We start from the raw sequence: 21,842 nt of genomic DNA on the forward strand, positions 1-21,842 counted from the left end.
TCGAGAGCTGGGGGGGGGGCTGAGAGAGAGGAGAGGAGGAGAGCCAAGAGAGGGGGGGTGCTTAGAATTAGCTCAGCGCGCTCTCTGACATCATCTCTCATGGAGACTGGCTGGTGGCTGTAGGGGGAACTATGGTAACCGTTCCGTGCGCTCCGCAACACAAGTCAAGCAAGCGCTGTTTGGTTGCCTGAGCGACCGAGCCGGATGCTTGAGCCAGAGCTGAGCTTCGCCTTCCCATACAACTCAAGGGCTTGACTGGTGGCATATCAATGGGTTACACTATACAATCTCTAATGTTCAGGTGTGAATTTTCTTTTCACAGGAAATTGACTGTATATCAACTGTTTGAACTGGGTCTTCCTCAATCAGAGTCAATTTCTTTGAATTAAATTGTCCAATCCAGGAAATGATAACAGTTTGGAAAGGGAGAGAGTCTATTACCATAATAATGAATCCATATTAAAGCTGGAGTCTCATTTGAAATAGAGACCTCCAGTAGGGGAATTGAATAGCCTCAGTAGGGGGGGGGGGGGGGGCGGGTGCACTGGGAAGGTTTTGCAACAAGAAATTGTGAGCTTGTAAAAAAGAAAAAAGAAAAAAAAAGTCCAGTGGAGAGCTGACTGAACACATGGACACTCGTACAGTACCTGCGCTACTCCGTGTTCAAGCCATGTGTTCCATTAAAACACTCCATGACAACTATTATTTAATAGAACTATTACTAGAACTATTACTAGAACTATTACTAGAACTATTACTAGGCTACACTCAATACAGTAACCCTAACCCTAACCCAGTACTCAATACAACCCAACTGCAACACAAGCTGAAGAACAGTCCAGATTGTGACTTTTCCCCTTTTCTGTACTCTGCCACTAAATTGCCACTAAATTGCACTGTTGTTTGTAAGCAGGGTACATCTCTATGAGACCTGGTCTCAGAAAAATAACAAAAAAAAACAATAATACAAATTAGGCTAAAAGTCTTAAATTAAAAATATTTCTGCCTAAATGCGCTTTCAACACCACTGTCGCGCCCACACTAGGACTATTTATTTTCAATAAGACTCTTCCACTCAACTCGATTCCACTCCACCTCAAGTTGGTCTACCCTGGATCATATGATATCATATCATATACCATAACCTGTCATTTTGCGCATCCATCCAAATTATTTAAATAAATGCATAAATCCGTCTCTTCCTCTCAACAACAGACAGAGCATCACGTGATGATGGAGTCATCCGGCCCTGGAGGTGAGGATAACTAAGGTTGGAAACCAGCCCGTCAAACGTCATGTTGGCCGCAGGCTACCAAATTATTAACAAAGTTAACAAGTTATAATTATTTTCAAATCTCTTAGGCGACCCCATCTCTTTACCCCATCTCTTTAAACATGACCTTCTAGCCAAGTTAGCAAGCCATCACTAGTTCAGTTACTAGCTAACGTTGTCGTGTTAATGAAACTACACTTGGTTTATTACAACAATAACTAGCTGTCCCAGTGCTGCTGATAGCAAATACTAGCAAATACTAGCAAATACTACTAGCGAGTTATGGTAAACTAGCAAATACTATCCTACTAGCGAGTGTAAACTATCCTACTAGACAGACAACAACAAAACAAGCCCTTTAAACTCGTCATGACAAGCTGCTACTTGCTGTCTAAGTGCTTTGCTGACTATTCAAGTCCACAAAACGTCAAAACGTTCTTTGTTAACGTTGACTAGCTAATAACTTATCTATAACTGTTAATTACCACTACTGGATTTAAGATAGCTGCTAAAACCAAGAGATTAATTTCGTCTACAAAAACTTTTTCCATGTTCTTTCGGTTTGACAGAAGAGTCGCAACTAACTTCCACCCCCAAAACAAACCCGAGATGAGTTCATTACATCCCCATTCAGTCATCTGAGAGACATATTACCTGTTAAAACACAAATGTAATCCACTTATACATCGTTCAAGCCGTCACGTACATTCCTGACACCATCGATGCACATCGTTCATATTGTCACATTCTTGTGACCATCCCCAAGTTATACTGGCAAGACCAAAGCAATCGAACCACCCCCAAGTTATACTACCCTGGCCAGACCAAAGTAATCGAACCATCCCCAAGTTATACTACCCTAGACCAAAGCAATCAAACCACCCCCAAGTTACTACCGACTGCCAGGCCAAAGTAATCAATAACCTTTATTTAAACTCGAAGGACACTGAGGTTGCCCTCATTTACAGTGACGAGTAAAAGAGATAAAATAGTACAGAGATAAAACATTAATAAAACAGAGGTAAGGCAATAATAACACTAAAAGCACAACATGAAAATAGAGTAAAATAAGTTAAAATAAATAAGAACAGAACAAGAAATACAGCTAAAGACAATTACAGTAAGATGTGCAAAATTCAGAAACCATAGTTCTAAAATGACCAAAGGAAGGGAGGGTAGCCATTTTAAAAGGGCTTTGGAGGGTTAGGGTTTGGAGGGCATTCCAGGAGTTTGGAGCAGTGACAGTAAAAGCAGTCATTCCCAGGTTGGAACGAGCTCTGGGAACCTTGAGCAGGAGCACCTCACTGGACCGGGTTAGATAAGACCCAGAGTTCACATCCAGCATACAAGTAATATAAGTAATATAATATAATCGCTGCACAGCAGCTCGATCTCTGGGGGGTGTATGTGCACATGTGCACGAGCAGTGAATCTATACTGGCATAAAAGTGAAAGTGAGGATTTCTAGGCTGCTATGTTCCCCCCCCCCTTCTTGATGTTGAATTTGCTGTCTCTTTTCTAAAGATAGCCTCCTCATCAGACTCCCCTCCAAAATGTGGTAACAGCTCTTCCCAGTAGGGCTTCTTTGTAACCCTGTTGTCAGGCATGTTTGTGAGATTGTGCAGAGTCTTTCTTCCAGAGGACGAGAAACAGCATCACCAGTGAGTGACAGCAGATAGATAAACAGTGGACCAGAGAGACTGCATGCGTTCAAGGCCTTCAAAATGACAGCTTTTCACTTGAACCTCACTCCCTCGTCACTAGGGACTAGTGCATCTTCAAATTGAAGTGAAATTCTAGAAGTGATATGGAACTGTAGGAAATCCTTTATTCAAACTTTTATGGGTTGAACAGGCTATTTATTTTAGCAGTCTTTGCGTATCATTCCTAAATCATTTGACTGATGGCTGATGTTTTTCTCGGCAAAATTAGTAAAGTTAGGCATACCGTTTGATTATGAATTCATACTCAAGTGGACTATTATGTCTAAACCCGTCATACCAGCTGGATATCAGTGGTTCTACTCTTTGGGGTTCTAGTATTGGGGTACAAGTATTGGGGTACTAGTATTTGATAATTTGTCAACCTAAACCATTCTGTCTTATTTTATAACTGTTAAGAAAAGGCTATGGGGTTCAATTGTCACCTTCCTGAAATTTCAGGTAATTACAGTTTGAATGTTTATCTGCCGTTAGGATGTTTATCATCACTGTGTGATGCTCTGCCTCCAGCTGGTCTTGGGGAAGGTAGTGATGTCACTTTATCAAAACATAGAAGACAAGGCAGTCAATGCAGCTGGACGCCTCCAAACCTCTGAGCAATAAGGAGCCCCTACAGGGAAATCATCTGTGAGGGCCATTGAGCCAAATGTGATCCTGTATCACACACACACACACACACACACACACACACACACACACACACACACACACACACACACACACACAAACACACTCACACACACACACACACACACACACACACTGATATATGTGTATTATCATTAGTACTTTATATTGCTTGAAATAATTGAGTGTTTAATACACTGTGATACAAGATAAATAACAAAGTAGGCCTAGTATGCAAGTCTCTGAGGAGAATGAGTTCTGGATAGTTTCACAGAACCGTAGCAACCTCTGACTGGATATTGCTCACTACCCATCGGTCCTCTCAATGAATAAATCATACCTACAATCTTAATCCAGAGTTCCCATGATATGAGCAAAAACTCTCTACCCCACACAACCCCTCTACCCCACACCACCCCTCTACCCCACACCACCCCTCTACCCCACACCACCCCTCTACCCCACACAACCCCTCTACCCCACACAACCCCTCTACCCCACACCACCCCTCTACCCCACACAACCTCTCTACCCCACACAACCCCTCTACCCCACACCACCCCTCTACCCCACACCACCCCTCTACCCCACACAACCCCTCTACCCCACACAACCCCTCTACCCCACACAACCCCTCTACCCCACACAACCTCTCTACCCCACACAACCCCTCTACCCCACACAACCTCTCTACCCCACACAACCCCTCTACCCCACACAACCCCTCTACCCCACACAACCCCTCTACCCCACACAACCCCTCTACCCCACACAACCTCTCTACCCCACACAACCCCTCTACCCCACACAACCCCTCTACCCCACACAACCCCTCTACCCCACACAACCCCTCTACACAATCCCTCTACCCCACACAACCTCTCTACCCCACACCACCTCTCTACCCCACACAACCCCTCTACCCCACACAACCCCTCTACCCCACTCAACCCCTCTACCCCACACAACCCCTCTACCCCTATTTTAGGTTATTTGATATGATATGATACATAGAGTTTTTAAATGTATTACATTTCAATTCAAACCTTTATTTAGCCAGGGCAAGCCCATTGAGACCAAGATCTCATTCACAATGGGCCCCTGGTTACAACAATCAGTGAACAATACAACAAACAAGCAATAGAATCATAAAAAGCAAACAAATAAAGCTCTGTGGTCACTGGCCCTCTGACGGACCGTACCGTTCCAGACCGCATTCAAGCAGCTTTGCACTCATGTGATTTTAGAATAGAGGAACATCGCCATCTTGTGGCTGTTTGTTATAGTGTCATAGAAATTATAGTTTCATCACCTCCTTTTGTAATTCACCACCTCCCTCAACCTTTCACATAGCTGTGCTAACCTAATTCATGACAGGATGACCTCCAGGAGGTCCACACACCTAGAAATCTGTCTACTCTAGAATAACCATCCTTTGTCCCTTTGTCCCTTTGTCTCTTCAAGAAATTACCGCCTTTTCTCATGTCACGTGTCTGTATTCTCGACCACTGTTGATGACGCCTGCCATTTAATATGACGTATAATGGGTTAGCCAATCACATCCCGGAGCGCCATGCCTGTGTTTTGCTTGAATATAAGGCCGCGCAGGGACAGGAGGCGGCACTTCTTTGGATGAACCACTCATGTGCGTTGTCCTGAAGTCCTTGCGCTCGTATGTTTTCTAATAAACCAGACTTTACCTGTTTGAGCAAATCTTGGCAAATCCTTTTTGACTAGATCAGTTAAAATCCATTACAATAGTCCATTTCATTCATTTTACAGCCTATGACAGGCAGTAAACAGGATGGAATCTTGTTTCAATTACATATGTTCTATTGAATGTTTTGAATTTATAATGTGTGCTAATGTTTGTTAAAAATAATTAACATAATTTAATTAATTTGTTTATATCTCAAAGACACAAAAAATGCACTGGTAATTACTTGATATTATTTCCAAAAGCTGCCAGTAAATGCAGATCCAGTAAATGTCTAATTGCGGACTAACAAATCTAGCAAAAATATTTTTTTTAAAAAAAAGTTGTGTTGTCACTCATACATTTTATACTATTGCCATTCATTCGGGGAGCTATTTCATATATCAGTCTGTAATATAGCGAGTTTTATTTCCAATTGTTACATACTGGTATTTACTTTTTTACTGTAAATTATATTCCTTTCTTATAAACATTTACAGTAATCTCAGATTCTTTTAGCATTTCCTGTACAGAACATGCTGTCATTTCCAGTTCTGCAAAGTCAGACTTATTGGCCGTGTCAACTGATTTAGACCTGGTTTAATTTAGTCCTGAACGATTAAATTAAATGAGAGACTACATTTTAAATGACTATTAAAGTCCAGGTTGAAACAATGGTTAATTAAACTAGGTTTAATCAAGACCTTTAATGACAGATTTAAGCACTGCCAGGATGCAATTCAAATTGATTTGAGCATAATTACTTAAAAAAACAACCATTAGCATCCAGTGTTTTTACAAGAGAATGTCATCTTATACATCAATGCACAGTTTGCCCATTTAAACTGTTATTCTCACTTCAGCAGCTTCAGCAGTTCCTCAGTCTGCAACTTCTCATATTCTATTATCCAAAATCCAACGATGCCCAATCGATCAAGTTTACTGGCCCTCATAAGCTGATTGAATGGTGTTGCTGCTCCCCTATGCATACGTTAGTCTACTAGATAGAATTCAGCCTGATAAAGGCCTCTTGTACACTCACCTGTCAATCACAAACAAAGTAACCATGGTGACACTATTATAATTCCTCGCCAGTCACATAAATGGCATCAGCGTGGAAGCAAAAGGCAACTGAGTTGAAGGTGACTGATTTAGCTGTTTGTCGGTGTTCAATCAGAGGACTCAAGAGAATAGGACTGTTGCATGCTCCCTATTCCATCACACCTCTGTCCCATTTGAATAGAATTATCTCATCTCCTTTTAGGAGTAACTGAGTGTTAAAAGGGAAAAGTGTGTCAAAGAGAAAAGATGTATACAGTAGTTTATTAGTACAGTAGATCAGTATTCACTGGTTAGTGCTCACTCACTACACATTTTCACAGATGGTTACCTCAAAATACCATAATATAAGTTGTATATACATATACATTTGATATATATATATATATAATTTAGGGATTTTGCTGGACTGTTCGAAATATGACAGACTTACCAGAAAAGCAAGCATATTCTATATTCTTATGCATATAATCATATGGATATACTGTATGCATTTCAGTCTTTATGTATGATCTGCAGAGTGCGCATTGTTTAAATTCGTATACATTTCTTGTGCATGACCTACTCTTTTTGAGGCTTGCTGCCATATACTGTAAAGTAATTGAATCTTTCATTTCATTGCAATAAACACTGGCAAGAAACACAAGAGAATGGGCTCTTCATGCTCTTCCTTCGCCATCCTTTACCCTGCTCTCTCCTTTCTCCCTTTCTCATTTTCTGTCTCTCTCTACTCTATCCTCCACCCCCACCCCCCCCTCTCTCCCTCGCTCTCTATGAATGTGATTTCATGGCCACCATGCATCGTCTTGTTTCTCTCTGGGTAGGGCTCTCTGTTTTCATTACCAGCTGTCACTCATGTGATGTGGGGGAGAGAGGCGCCGAATTACTCACAGGCTGCAGTGGTGATCGATTGTGGGCCTCTGGAGGTTCATTACAGGATGTGTGTGTGTGTGTGTGTGCATACCTAGTCTATTCTATCCCCTTGGAATCGCATGTGGACAGACATGAAGGTGCACACACACAAACACACACACACACACACACCATCAAGCTTAAGATGGAACAAGCACACTGTATCATGAGTCATCTTCCTGTGTGATGACCTAAATCAAAACAAGGTAACATGTCTTTTGAGAGTAGATATGATTGAAAAGGAATGAGAGGGGAGATACTGTAATTAAGATCAAAATAGTGGCAGCCATATTCCCAATAGCAACACTACCCTCCGTGAGGCTTTGAGATCTATCTTCATCTAACTGAAAATAGGTGACAAGTAACATTAACAAGCGTATGAAGCAAGGGTATAAAAGTTGTAAGGTGGGCATCCACACAAAAGTTATGCCAACCATAATAACAGTCACTGGCACACCATTCTATATCATAGACCATCCTTGGGGACTAAAATTCTAAATCGTGTTCAAAATAAGTAGGCCGACGAGGTTAGGTGCTCAGAATGTAAATATAAATATGATAAGAAGCATAATGATAATCATAACTTGGTGTATTTGTGCAGGGTTAGTTCTCCCTTGTGGCAGCTAGGAATAACTGTCCAGGGGTATTGTTTCAGGTATAGGCTACCCTAGACATACTAAATAATCTTCATAAGCAATCATGAGATCCACCCCAACTGTCCACTTTCAATTCTTGAAGTAAAGCAACCTCAATCAGGAACCTGAGTGGTGGAAATAGGGCTCATAATGTCTATCACTGTGATGCGAGTGTCTGGTCATTTCATTCTGAGGTAGAGATGTGGTTGTGGATGCAATTTTCTGAAAGAGTTTTCTGTAATTCCATGTTTCCATGGAATTTGGATTCAGTCTCATCACTGACTAGCTTATGCTCCACTGCACTGCCATCATGCCCCTCTCAGAAAAGTAACTGGCAAGAGCAATCAATCAATCAATCAATCAATCAATCAATCAATCAAAGCTTTATTTGTATAGCGCATTTCATACCCAGAGGCAACACAATGCGCTTTACAGAGAACAAGGGAGGTGGGCATACGACCCACTCTCTACATATTCCAAAGAGCAGGCTTGGCATGCCTAGATAAACTGTCTGGAATGCTGATAAGCCTGTGTCAACAATACGTTCGTTTGATATGTTAAAGTTAATAGTACAGCCTAATAGCAGCCTAGCCTATTTGTCAGAAGATCAATCAATAGTGTTAAATTTACCACATTCATGTTCAAGCTTAAATGAACTCGCCAATAGATCCAATTCAAAAGCAAATGGATGTAGGCCTACTGTACTAAAGTGAAAAATAACTGTTGTTTGTACCTATAAAACTTGAATATTAACATGACCTGTAGGTGGCTATGCACAGCATCATACTGTACTATTAATTCATGCCAGTGGTTAGTTAGTTATTAGTGTTAATAATATTATGAGTCTTTCATTCTCTTATCTTGTTGCTATACTGGTTTTCATACAATCTCCATTTAATTCTCTCTAATAAACATAAAAAAAACAAACAGATAAAAGCATACAAATAATATTAATTATAGCTTAGAGCAAACCTGGGCAATTATTGTACCACACCAGAATTTCATCATGCCATCATGGACCAGAAGCATATTATTATGGAAATAGGCTATACCCTAACCTACATCACATCACAATTACTTATTTTATTACTCTCTTAATTGAAACATTCATAGAAACAGACCACATACTGTACATTGTATTGTATTTTTGTAGATTTTAGATTTTATTTTAATAGATTTTATTGTATTGATGATAATGAATTCAATCAACAAGCTGCATACAGAGAGCGAGAGGTACACTGTGCACTGAACGCAGTTGAAAGCATTTAGTTTGATGCCAAAATCTGATAGAAAAGGGAAAGGGATGCAGGAACAAGTGGCCTCTTAGCATCCCCACACATGCCAGCACCAGGTCCCTCAGAGGCTAACAGCAAGAACCTGTTGATAGCTGCCACAATTACAGTCTAGATAGTATAGTCCTTTAGTTCATAGAACCATCGTTAAGTATGTAACCCTCATTTTCATCCCCCGTGTTTTTATTTATTTATTAAAAGTATTTTTATTTGCAAGTCTTGTCTTGCTATTGCAGTCCATCCTAGTCCAATGTGACATATTTAACGTTTGTCTGAACAAGGCACGGAACAGTTTCCTGAAACTGTAGACTTGGCTACTACTGACACTAAAAGGTTTTAAAAAAATATATATAAAAAAAACAACAACACATAAAGACGTTTGACATATTTATCTCGGATGAGCCCATCTACAGCTGAAGACAACAGATATAATTGCTAATCTGGCCAGTGGGTAGCAAGGGACATGACGTTTAGGTAGGAGAGTCAGTTGATTACTGGGTAGAGGAAATCAGGCTGTTGTGTCATCCATTAATCAACCTTTATGGATATGCAGCAGTTGAGATTGGGAGGGAAGATATTTCCACATTTATTAACAGCTGCCATGGGCCAGATGACAAATGGCAGCGATTTAAATTTGGTTGATTGAATGCACATGCGCACACTGTTCGTGAATAGGCCTAGGTTTGAACGTACTAAACATTTACCCTCCATGCCTCCCTTTCTTTGATCTGACAAGACTGAATTAATTATTGCAAGAATAAGTGATGTGTAGAGAACACATGCTTCCACCTATATTCAGTCATGTTAGATCAGAGATTACCTCAAGGAACAAAGGAAGCATGAAGGATGCATCTTTTAGAGGATTCAGTTGGGAGGATTCAGTTGGGACTCAAAGTTCTGTTATTCAAAGTAGTGTTATTCTTGCATGTCCTATAACAAATTGATAAGATGTGATATTGTGTGAAGTAGAATGCATGGTTCAACGAAACAGATGGTGGTTCTCCAAACAAATTGCAGCAGCTCACATCCAGTTTAAAACTCTGGTACCAGCCTACAGGGCAATGGAAGGAGCAGCTCCCTCCTACTCACCTCAAAAATCATCTCTTCAGCCATTAAACCTCTGGAACTTGTCCAGAAAGCTGCTGCTCGCCTGGTGTTCAACCACCCCAAGGTCTCTCACACAACAACCCTTCTCCGTTCTCTACACTGGCTCCCTGTAGCAGCTTGCATCCAGTTAAAAACTCTGGTACTAGCCTATAGTGCAAAGAAAGGAACAGCCCCCTCCTACCTCCAGGCCATGGTCAATCCCCTCCTGACCACCACGCTCTACTACCTCAGGGCTGGCTGCCCCGTCACTCCGAGGCCCTGCGGTCGATCGACACGGTCACGGCTCTTCTCTGTCCTGGCCCCACGGTCACGGCTCTTCTCTGTCCTGACCCCACGGTCACGGCTCTTCTCTGTCCTGACCCCACGGTCACGGCTCTTCTCTGTCCTGGCCCCACGGTCACGGCTCTTCTCTGTCCTGGCCCCACGGTCACGGCTCTTCTCTGTCCTGACCCCACGGTCACGGCTCTTCTCTGCCCCACGGTCACGGCTCTTCTCTGCCCCACGGTCACGGCTCTTCTCTGTCCTGACCCCACGGTCATGGCTCTTCTCTGTCCTGACCCCACGGTCACAGCTCTTCTCTGTCCTGGCCCCGCAGTGGTGGAATGAACTGCCCACTGACGTCAGGACAGCAGAGTCGCTGCCCATCCTCCACCGGAGGCTCTAAACCTCTTCAAGAAATACTACCAAGATGCTCCCTCTTAAGTACCTATTGTATTTTTAGTTGGCTACTCTTGCACTTTGCCTTTAGCACTAGATGATGCTCTTAGTCACTTGTTTAGAATGGAGATGCACTGGGTTAACTTTGTAACGCCCATAGGCCTGATTTTATTTTCACAAGTTAATGTCTAATGTCTGTGTAAAGACTGTGAAGTTCAGATTATAAAGATAACTCTCTATGTGCATATGTTTTTTTCCAATATTCTTTTTTATTATTTGTGCATTCTTTTTGTTTGTAATCTAACCCTGAAGCACTGTGTTGATTTGACAACAAATATTATCCCTGTCATCAGCCAAACAGAATGTTTTTCAAAACGGTGTTGTCAGTGGCAGAAACCTGTCAAGTCCTGATTAAGCTCTTTCTCAAAGACACAGACACCAGAAGCCTCAGCCTCTGAGTGGTTCATCACTCTCCATATAGAATCGGTTACACTTTCACAGATGGGGTGAATGAAAAATTATAATATGGAAATAACATGGTAGGCAGGGGCAGAAAATACATTTGAAGATGAATGGATCACTGTTTATCCATCTTTCAGGAGAGGAGAAGCAGAACACAGGCTGTGATGTACAGTATGTTTATATCGAATCAGGACATGACAAATGGGACATAGAAGTGCTGCAATTGTGCTGTTCTCCTTTTCAATACTATTCCAGAGAATGTGCAGCGATAGTGTACTAGGCTATTATTTACTACATAATGTCCAGGAACTGGTAGGGGATCTCTCAGATTCAACTGGAAATATTTTCATAACCATAAATTGATTTATGACTTTAGAATACAGTGTCGACCAGGACCTCCAATACAAGATCAATGTCTAACCACGGAGATCAATGCCTAACCACGGAGAGCTTCTCTCTGTAGTGAGAGAGGATATTGTACTTGTGGAAGCAGATCGTATCACAAGATGATGTGTAGACAGTCGAGTGGACTCCGAGCTTCTGACAAAAGAGTACAATCGTAAGAGTCAAGATTCAAGATTTCTCTACTGTTACATTCTTCATACAAGTACAGAGTAAAATGCTTGGGTTCTGGCTCCTTAGCCTTGCTGCAACAACAGAATAATAATTTACAAGATGATAATGATGATAATAATAATAATAATAATAATAATAATATTAAAAACGAACAGTAAATTAACAAGAACAATAAAACAGTGCATTTCATTGTATTTTATAAATACACATGACAATAAAAGCCTTGAACTTGAACTTGAAAAGTTAAAGTGTGTGTAAAGTGCAGGTGCATGAAAAGTGCAAATGTGTATTGTTTGCATGTTAGTGTGTGTTTGTGTGTGCACAGCCTGAGTGTGTTTGTGTCACAGGCAGGCAGGCAGCAGGCCATTAGTGTGCAGTTTAAGAGCCTGGTTGCCTTGTGGAAAAAAGTGAGGAACTGTTTTCAAGTGTCAAACACACAGACAGCATAATTTGGGGTGTTTCTCACGGCATTCCCCATTCATAGATACTTATGAAAGGAATTGTTTGCAGCTCAAAATATGGACACTAATGTACATACAGTATAGAGCAGTTTTGCTGTTGAATTTATGTACTGTAGGCAACCAATCAGCATACAGATCACCTCCCTGAACAACAAAGTCAACCAATGATCGCCCACAAACCCCGACTATTCCAATTCAATGTATTGCTACTAGCCTCACAAAGACTTTTTAGTCAGCTTTTAGCTCTCCAATGTTAATGGGTGGTGGGTGTGGTTAGTCCTTGAAACACACTCTCACACACATTCCTGTTGTTAATGTGAACAGTGAGGACATGCAAAGTTGAGGGTTTGAAATTTATTGAAAATGTGATCAAATTAACAGTGTGCTGCAATGACTTTGTTGTTGTTCATCTGTCATCAACAACAAAGTTGAAAGTAATGTTGTGTATGAGCTGGGAGGTGATCACTGGCAGGTAGTTACCCAGAACCAGGGCCAGAACAACAGAGATGTTTCATAAGTTCCAGCAAGAACTTTAGAGTTGTGCTCACTAGGAAGAACACTTGTGAAAACACAACAGCAGAGTGGGTTCTGGCGAGACAGCTGTGGACCCTTATGAAATGGTTGGATTTGTTTGTCTTTCATTTGGTGACCCTGGTGTGTGTGATATTCGATAGCTCACTCATTTTTAAGAAGAGAATTCACACATTTTCGTCTTGAATACTTTGGTAGGATTTCACTCCTGAAAATGGTCTAAGAGTATATCATTGGAACTAGGATGCACAACAGGCTTGTCAGGTTGTGTTGAACTCAGGCTATGGATTATGAGTTGAGTAAATAAGAAAAAGCTCAGTCATAATCATCCCATACAGCTGTTTCAACCTCTCTTAAACCATGTGCTTAAATATGCATTGATAGTGAGAGATGGGGGCTGGGTGTCTTTCATCTGGCTACAACTAGCCTGTATGAACAACATCAAATCCCTCATTCTGTTTGAAACATTAATAATGCAAGTATTCCTTTTGACAGAGCATAGACACACACACAGAATATGGTTCATAGCTTTCCCCTTTATCTCCTGTTCTCGAATGTTGGTGTTTGATGGTTGAGTGTCAGAGGAGTGACGAGTGAGAGAGAGGGATGTGTTGGGAATGAGTGACGCCCGTGACTGCTGGAAGAGGAGACTCAAGGAAGGCAGATAGTGGAGTTGGAAGCGCTTCAAACTGAAAACAATAACATTCACCTAAGAATAATTGTACACTCAGTGGTATTGACTGACCTGATCTAAAAATAAAAAAAAACATTATGATTATGACAGCAGAGGAGACAGCCGATCATGCAAAGATGAGGAAAATGTATCTGATTATATAAACTGTCCGAGAAACCATTGCCTCGAGAAAATCATCTTTGAGTTTGCTATCAGTCAGAATCCAACATTCCACCCTGTGCATTTGAAAGTGTGAGGTAAAGGTTTACTTGCCTGGTTGCAGAATCAGAATCAGAATACGTTTATTGCCATTGTACTTTCACAAACATAGGATTTTTTTCCGACACTGTGGTACTTACAACAAAACAACAATGGACAAGTGCAAGGACAGGACAGGACAGTGCATGACAGGGCTTTTAAAGTGCAGTGATACAAATATAGTGCAAAGAGTAGTAGTGCAATTGGACTACAAAGAGTTATAGCAAAGTCGGTTTAGTGCAAAAGTTGTAGGGGGCAGGGGAGAGAGTCAGAGGGGAGCCATGTTTAAAAGGTTGATGGCCGTGGGGAAAAAACGTTTCCTGTGTCGAACAGTTTTAGTCTTTAATGACCGGTGTGACCGATGAGGCCATAGCACGGGTGGGATCGGTGGGTCCTGATCTTTTTTGGCTCGCTTCAGCGCCCTGGAATCATGCAGGGCCTGGAGGGAGGGCAGGGCGCGGCCGATCACCCTCTCCGCAGAGCGCATCACCGCCTTACAGGTGGGAGATTGAACAGCTGCTGTCCTGGTGCGGCCAGAACAACCTGGATCTTAACGCTACAGCTATATCAATATGACTATCTGACAAGTGTTGTTTGACCACATAAACCTCAAAATGTTTGCTTTTTTAGTCATTCCACAAAAAGACTTTGGACTTGTAACAGATTGCAACAGATGATCTGACAGCATCTGGATTCATGTCATTTCATCTTGATGGCTTCAGAATTTTGGATTGTTCTAAGATTCTGAGGCCAACTGAAAAAATCTAACAAAATCTGAAATGTGGTCGAACAGCACTTTGATATTGATATATCTTTAGCAATATAGGGAGCGCTATTGCCATCTGTGACAAAACCCCACAGACTCCCCATCTAACAGCATGATTAACTTTGCTGGAAAACAAAATAACTTCTGACCATTGTGTTACATTCGCTCTGCTTCTCACTCGGAGTGATGCTATTGATCAAAGCGCAATCTTAGACAGTGAATGCAGAACCTCAGAGCTCCAAGCCACTCAGAGAGACGCCTTATATCACAAACTCCAGCCTCTCTCTCCGTGAATAGTGGACGTCGAGAGAGCTACTCTGCACTATCTGACTCAACCTCACAGACTCCCCATCTAACTGTCTGACTAACATGGTCCAGTACTCTCGCTTCCGCCTCCTCTGGTTCCTCTGGGCCTCATCTGTCTGTGTGCTGTCCCGGCACCGACCTGTGGAAGCATTTCGGGAGTGGCGGCACTGGCTGGAGGGCGCAGAACACCCCGTCCTCGTCCGGTCGGACCACAAAACCTTGACATACATCCGGTCAGCCAGGCGCCTGAATTCCCTCCAGGCTCAGTTGCTCAGTCCATTTGACTTCACACTGACTTACCACCCTGGCTTCCCATAACGTGAGTGCTGATGCTCTCTCTCGTCTCCACTCGACGGAGAGACCAGCCGAGGCACCTGATACCATCCTCTCTGCCTCCAGAGTGATTGGGGTCATCTCCATGAACATCAAGGCAGTGACCAAGCAAGCTCAACACACCCAGCCCGATCCAGGCAACGACCCTCCACAGACAGTTTGCCAGCCATCCCAGTGTACACCGTAAATGGTAAATGGTAAATGGACTGCACTTATATAGCGCTTTTCCACCTTAGCGGCACTCAAAGCGCTTTACAATGGCCTCTCATTCACCCATTCACACACACATTCACACACCAATGGCGGTAGCTGCCATGCAAGGTGCTAACCTGCTCATTGGGAGCAATTCTGGGGTTAGGTGTCTTGCTCAAGGACACTTCGACATGTGGACAATCGGAGCTGGGATTCGAACCGGTGACCCTTCGATCATTGAACGACCCGCTCTACCAACTGAGCTACAGCCGCCCCCAACCGTACCTTCTCCTTCCTGCGCAGGCGCTTCTCGTGGCCCATGGGAGCCGACGTCCAGGAATTCATCGCCGCCTCCCTGTGCCCAGCCGCCCATGGTCTCACATCGCCTTGGATTTCATCACCAGTCTTCCTCCTTTTCAAGGCAGCACGGTCATCCTCATCTTTGGGGACCGCTTCTCCAAGGCCATGCACCTGGTGGCTCTCCCCAAGCTCCCGTCCTCGGCAGAGACGGCAGAGCTGCTCACTCAACATGCCTAGTGTCTCCGTGGACTCGCCCGGGACAGGTCTCGGATCATGGACCCAAGTTCACCTCCCAGGTTTGGCGGGCCTTCTGCAAGGAGATCGGCGCCACAGTCTGGTTCAATTCTGGTTACCATCCGCACACTAATGGCCAAACCGAATGGGCCAACCAGAGCCAGGAATCCGCCATTTGTTGTGTCTCAGCCCACAACCCGTCCTCCTGTAGTAAGGACCTGCCCTGGGTCAAGTACTCACTCAACACCGTGACCAGCACACCTCCGTCCTGTCGCCATTCGAGTGCTATCTAAGCTACTATCCCCCACTGTTCTCTCTCCAGAAGTCCAAGGTGACCGTCCCTTCTATCCAGGCTTACCTTTGCTGGTACCGCCGGGTTTGGAAGTCCATCCAAACTACCCTGTTCCGCTCCAATGAGCGCACCTGTCATGGGGTTTTAACCGCCGCTGTATCCCAGCTCTGGTTTACCAGCCCAGCCAGAGGGTCTGGCTCTCCACTTCCCATCTCCCGCTCCAGGCTACCCCCACGAAGATGGCACCTGACTACATCGGGGCCTACGAGATTGATCCTATCGTCAATCCATCTGCGGTCTCCTCACCTCCCTGCAGGTCCACCTAGTGTTTCATGTGTCCTAATTAAAACCTGTCTCCTTACCCTATTATATTCTATACTGCACAGTCACTGTGCATATGGATGTATACCCAGCAAACACACAACGTCAGGGAGACGTTCAGATCATGTCTTAATAACGTCCGTCGGTCCAGAACCCCATTTTTACGTCTGCTGGACCCCCTCAATATTCACACGTCTGGCTTGGACCCCTCTAAGACGTCTGTGGACGTGCAGAACGGGTTCAATATCTGAACATCTAAAAAAACTTTCATTCTGGCTCCTAATTGGATGTCTTTGGACGTCCGAAAAAGACGAAAAAGACATCTAAAAGACGTCTTTAAGACGTGTCTTTGCTCAGTGGGATATAGTCCCTGATATCCCTCTCTTTATGCTGCTACCCCCCCCCCTCTTATCATAGTGTCTTTTTTGTTACTCTGTATCTAGTCTTTCTTTTCTTTCCAACCGTTCTGTAATTTTCAACTGCTGAAATGCCAAAGGGATCAATAAAGTATCCATCTCTAGCCCACTAATGCCCCCTCCTCCTCCTCCTCCTCTGCAGATGGTCGATGGGCTCAGTGGAGGGATCGCCCGCTAATGCACCTGCACCGCCGGGGTCGTGGGTTCACACGCCCAATGCCGTTCTGGTTCCACTCTACTACTGTACTCTTTTGGTTATTGTACTGTATTGTTATTGCACTTTATTGTTACGTTTGCACTCTGGTTAGATGCTAAACTTCTTTTTGTTGTGCTGTACTTGTGCTGTATAATGACAATAAATTTGAATCTAATATAATATAATATAATCCTTACCCTTTCTTCCCTCCTATAAGAAACTGGTCTGACCACCAATCAATGACAGATCTTACAATAACCTACTGTGGTAAAGAACAGTGGCCTCATTTATAAACGTTGCGTAGAATCCACGTAACTAAGTTTGCTTAGCTAAGTAAGTACGAAAATATACGCACAAAAAAATCTCTGATTTATAAAACGCTGCGTATCACAATCATCCCATGTTCACTTAGGCGATTGATTCCGTTTAAACTGTGTGACACATTGGAGGGTTTCTTGCAGTGACCGATGTATTTATTATTCAATATGTCATGTGTTTCGCACACTTTCCCGAGTTTCATCCCTCTGCCATCGGAGTCGCGTTTTCCCCTTTCTCCAGAAACGTGCTTATCGTAGTTAAAGGAGGGTCGGAGTGCGTAGAGTTACGCACACCTTCCGCCAACTTACCGTAAAAGGAAAAAAAATCCTATTCAACTGTAGTGTCTCCCCTTAACCCTTTGAATACGACCACGTCACCGGCAACATTTTAAAAATATCTAACAAATATTTAATAATATTAAAAAAAAAATCTAACAAATATAAAAAATTCCTCACTCCAACACTTGCTGAAAGCTGAGAAATTGCGCTTTCTAGTATTATAGGGAAAATCCAATTAATATTCGAAATGTTGTCACTTTATTTTCAGGGTTAAGAACCACACTTCCCACAATTCCCCACTCACTCGCTGTAATGATGGGCAAAAAATATGATAACAAATGTGAGCAGACTGGATTGGAAGATTGTAGCTACTTCAATGGACTTTCTGGAAGGATGGCCTCAATGCAGGTAAATACCAGTCTCCTTTCTTTTATGTGCATGTAGATCAATTTGCGTGGCAAAGTGTCTTCGTGATATTGTGACACGCAAAACGCATCACTTCCACTTCCACCTTAAGATTTCCCGCCAGTGTACTAGCCAGTACACCGAAATACTAAAATAATAAATTCACAGGGTCTCATGCAGTCTCATGTCATGAAAACAATTTTGGGGTCTTGCTACGGCCAATTCATAAACTAATAGCAAGTAAAGGTGAATATTGAACTATAAAAAAGTTATCTCATTGAGCATTAAAGGCTATAATAAGGCAGCCACATTAAATCATATCAGGATACGATAGAGATTTCTCTGCTTTGATTAACATGTTTGACCTGTATGAAAGTCCTCAGAAATAAGTCTAGATACCCTGTGTTTGTTCCATCAATAAAATAAATAGGATGCCATTCACACAACAATACAGTAAGAAACCACATTGTGTAAAAGTATGTTTCATCCACAGTCTGTCTGCCTCCTACCAGTGAAACTTTTACATCTGACACTTATGTCCCCCTCATGATGGATGGCACACAATACCAGCTGCCACTTTAAATCCATGTGTTATGTGTTGCACTGATTACAACAGCTCGTGTTTTTCAGATAAGGTTCTTGCAAGAACATTTCTTTAAAAGGGTGTATGAAAGGTGCCAGTGGTGTTGTAATGAGAATACTCTTGCTAAAGTGCTTCCCCTATTCAGTGGGCAGGTTTGTTATTGCTTTTCCAATAGACTTGAGTCTGGGCTGTCTCTATACCGCCGCATTCACCTCCCATCTCTCATTACGTCGGCCCCTGCTGAGAGCCAGCCTGACAGTACAGCTGCATTCTCTCCATGTGGGCAATTAGACTGGTCTGTTTACTCACTCTTGAGTGATGAGTAACCTTGCCTGAGATCTTAAGACTTAGACCGTTCAGGCTTTAGCTTGGCAGGTTAAAAAAGTCTTTGTGAAATTTAGGCAATCTGGAATTCAACCTATAGTTGGTTACATGTAGACCTAAACAGCAATGAAGATGGTTCTTGAAATCTATGTCCTGGTTTAAAAACATATGTTTTGATTCATTGTGTGTGTGTGCGTGTGTGTGTATATATATTATATATATATATATATATATATAGGCTATATATATATATATATATATATATATATATATATATATATATATATATTGTACATACATACAACACATTTTTGATTCATAGTAGGAAATGAGCCACAGCAGGCTTCATATGTAAATTCCTGGATGAGACACTTGCAATTACACACCCCTCGCTGAAAATGATAAAGGAACCAGTCGACTGCTGTTGCAAGGAATTTGATTTTTCTTCTCTCTCACTCTCTCTCTCTCTCTGCCATCCATCCATCCTGCTTCCTGAACTCATTCTGGCCATTATGCCCTTAATTGAATTTACTAGCCATCATTCTGTTTCTGTCTCTCCTGTTTTATCCCTTCTCTCTCTCTCTCCATTCAGTCTCGGATCTCAAAATTAATCTAACCCTTCCCTGCTCATCCATCCCCCGCTGCCACATGTATCTCTGGCCCGGGGCGCCCCCTAAAAAAGACTGGGCCAGCTTTTTTTTCTCTGAGCAGCTCGACATCTGTGGTGTCCTTTCTATTCAGACACCATCAGCTTCCCTCAGTCTCAGGTGTCCTTCTGTTTCGTCATTGGCCTTCCACTCTTCCACTGAAACCTCTTGTTTGGATCAACGTCCTGAATCTTATCTGCTTTACGCAATCCTTCCTCCCATCTGTTTGTTGGTTCATGTCTCACACCCATGTCCTCATCACTCCCACTTCTGTAAATAGTCAAGGCACTTTTTTATGTACTATCCATGTCAAAAGGCAGTGTGTTCCTAAGTATTTTCCTATCTCTGCATTTCAAAAGTTATTAGTTCATTTAATTAGTCTACTTGGTAAATAAATGTTCATATAAAATGTTGAGATGTCTGATATGGACCCGAAATTAAAATAATATCGCAGCAATGTGACTGTTGGTGATATAACCAGGAGCTGGCCCTGCTACCGATTTTCTATTCAATTTGTAAACCTCAAGATAATTAGTGACTCAATTAAATTCATTTTGATTAATGATGTTGCTTCATTTATCATAGGGACGAATGACATTTTCTATCTTAAACAATACAGTTTTAATCAGTTTGATGAGAATTATATCCAACATTAATTAGTTAAGAGCTATGTTAGGGGGAAAATCTTTTTTTTTCACAGCTATCTCTTGATTTCCTACTTAAATTACATTAATCTAGTGCCACTGTACACTAGTGTTGTTTTTCTTCCCTTTAATTAGGAATGCTGTTCCCATCCAAGGTCAGGTGTCAGGCCATTGTAAGGCTTGTGTGTAGATAACTTTCTTCTCATTTCAGTTAAACTGATATTATGAGTGATTTGAATAAGTCTCAACATTATAATTCCTTTCATTACATGCTTCATAGCAAGTGTTAACCCAAGTCAGTGGCGCCGTATGGGGGAGAAAAGTTAGGATGATCATGTGACTATGACTGACAGGAGCCCTAAAAAAAATATTAGAACATTCGGTACACTTTTTCAATATCATCATCATTAATATAAGTCATTGTACAATGTACTGATAAAACTAACGGTTTCTTCTCTTGATTTTGGCAAAAAGTAAATATCCAGAGAGCCATTTGCCCCCCCCCCACACACACGTTTTTGTATTGCAGGTTTGATGGTTTCCAACTGGCTGAAATTTACACTTGCTGGTTTGCAATAGTTAGCTAACAAACTGGTAACATTGCCTTAACTTTAGCCTATGGCCAAGCTGGCTGGCTAGCTAGCTACGATTCATACCTAGGCTGTTGACTCATCAGGGAGAATATTAAATTAGAAAGATAGGCTACAGGAGAATAAATATTTGTACAATACAAAATGCCTTAGAGCCTTAATTCATTTAATTATATTTTGAATTGTCACCTGGTGCCTGAATTTAGTTTTCTTTTAAATAAACACATTTCCACCGTAAACTGATGCAGAAGTCTCAAATTGGTGCATACAAATTCACCAGAATGCAGGAAATTGAGTGTGACCTCAAAATATATTGGGGGAGGACCACCAAACCCCCTCGCTTTTTGTGTCCTCCCAATGTTCAAATCGAGCCTATACCACTGGTGGGGCCCTATGTCATATCTTTTCAGGGGGCCCCTGCCCCAGGCGCCCCTGCGCCCTGCCCCAAGTTCAGGCTGTGTGATAAAGAAGATGGCTGTGGGCTGCACTGTAGCATCTGGTTTTCAATTTCTGAGAAACCTCTACATCATTTTGTACATTTCATTTTTGATTACATTCACTCAGCATTTATCCCAGCAATTCCCCAAACTCATCTACCAGCATATTTATTCATTTTCATTCACCTGACATCATTTTTTCCACCTTTTATTCCAGTCAGACATCTCTAATCCAAAAATGCCATGTCGCAACACGTTTTCAGTATGAAATGTTACATTTATCATTTTATTTTTTACTCACTCATTCTCTTTTAGGAATA

At 42.2% G+C, this 21,842-nt stretch overlaps 1 protein-coding gene across 1 annotated transcript in view; it reads right to left on the reverse strand.

Annotated features, from left to right (window-relative positions):
• Positions 1-2,058, reverse strand: part of pam (peptidylglycine alpha-amidating monooxygenase) — a 67,961-nt gene extending 65,903 nt beyond the window's left edge. The window contains exon 1 of the mRNA XM_084441781.1: positions 1,928-2,058. The gene's annotated coding sequence lies outside the window, so the exon portion shown is untranslated. The remainder of the gene's footprint in view (positions 1-1,927) is intronic.
• Positions 2,059-21,842: the final 19,784 nt, after the last annotated feature.

Source organism: Borostomias antarcticus, assembly GCF_949987555.1.
Source record: "Borostomias antarcticus genome assembly, chromosome: 8".
NCBI lineage: Eukaryota > Metazoa > Chordata > Actinopteri > Stomiiformes > Stomiidae > Borostomias > Borostomias antarcticus.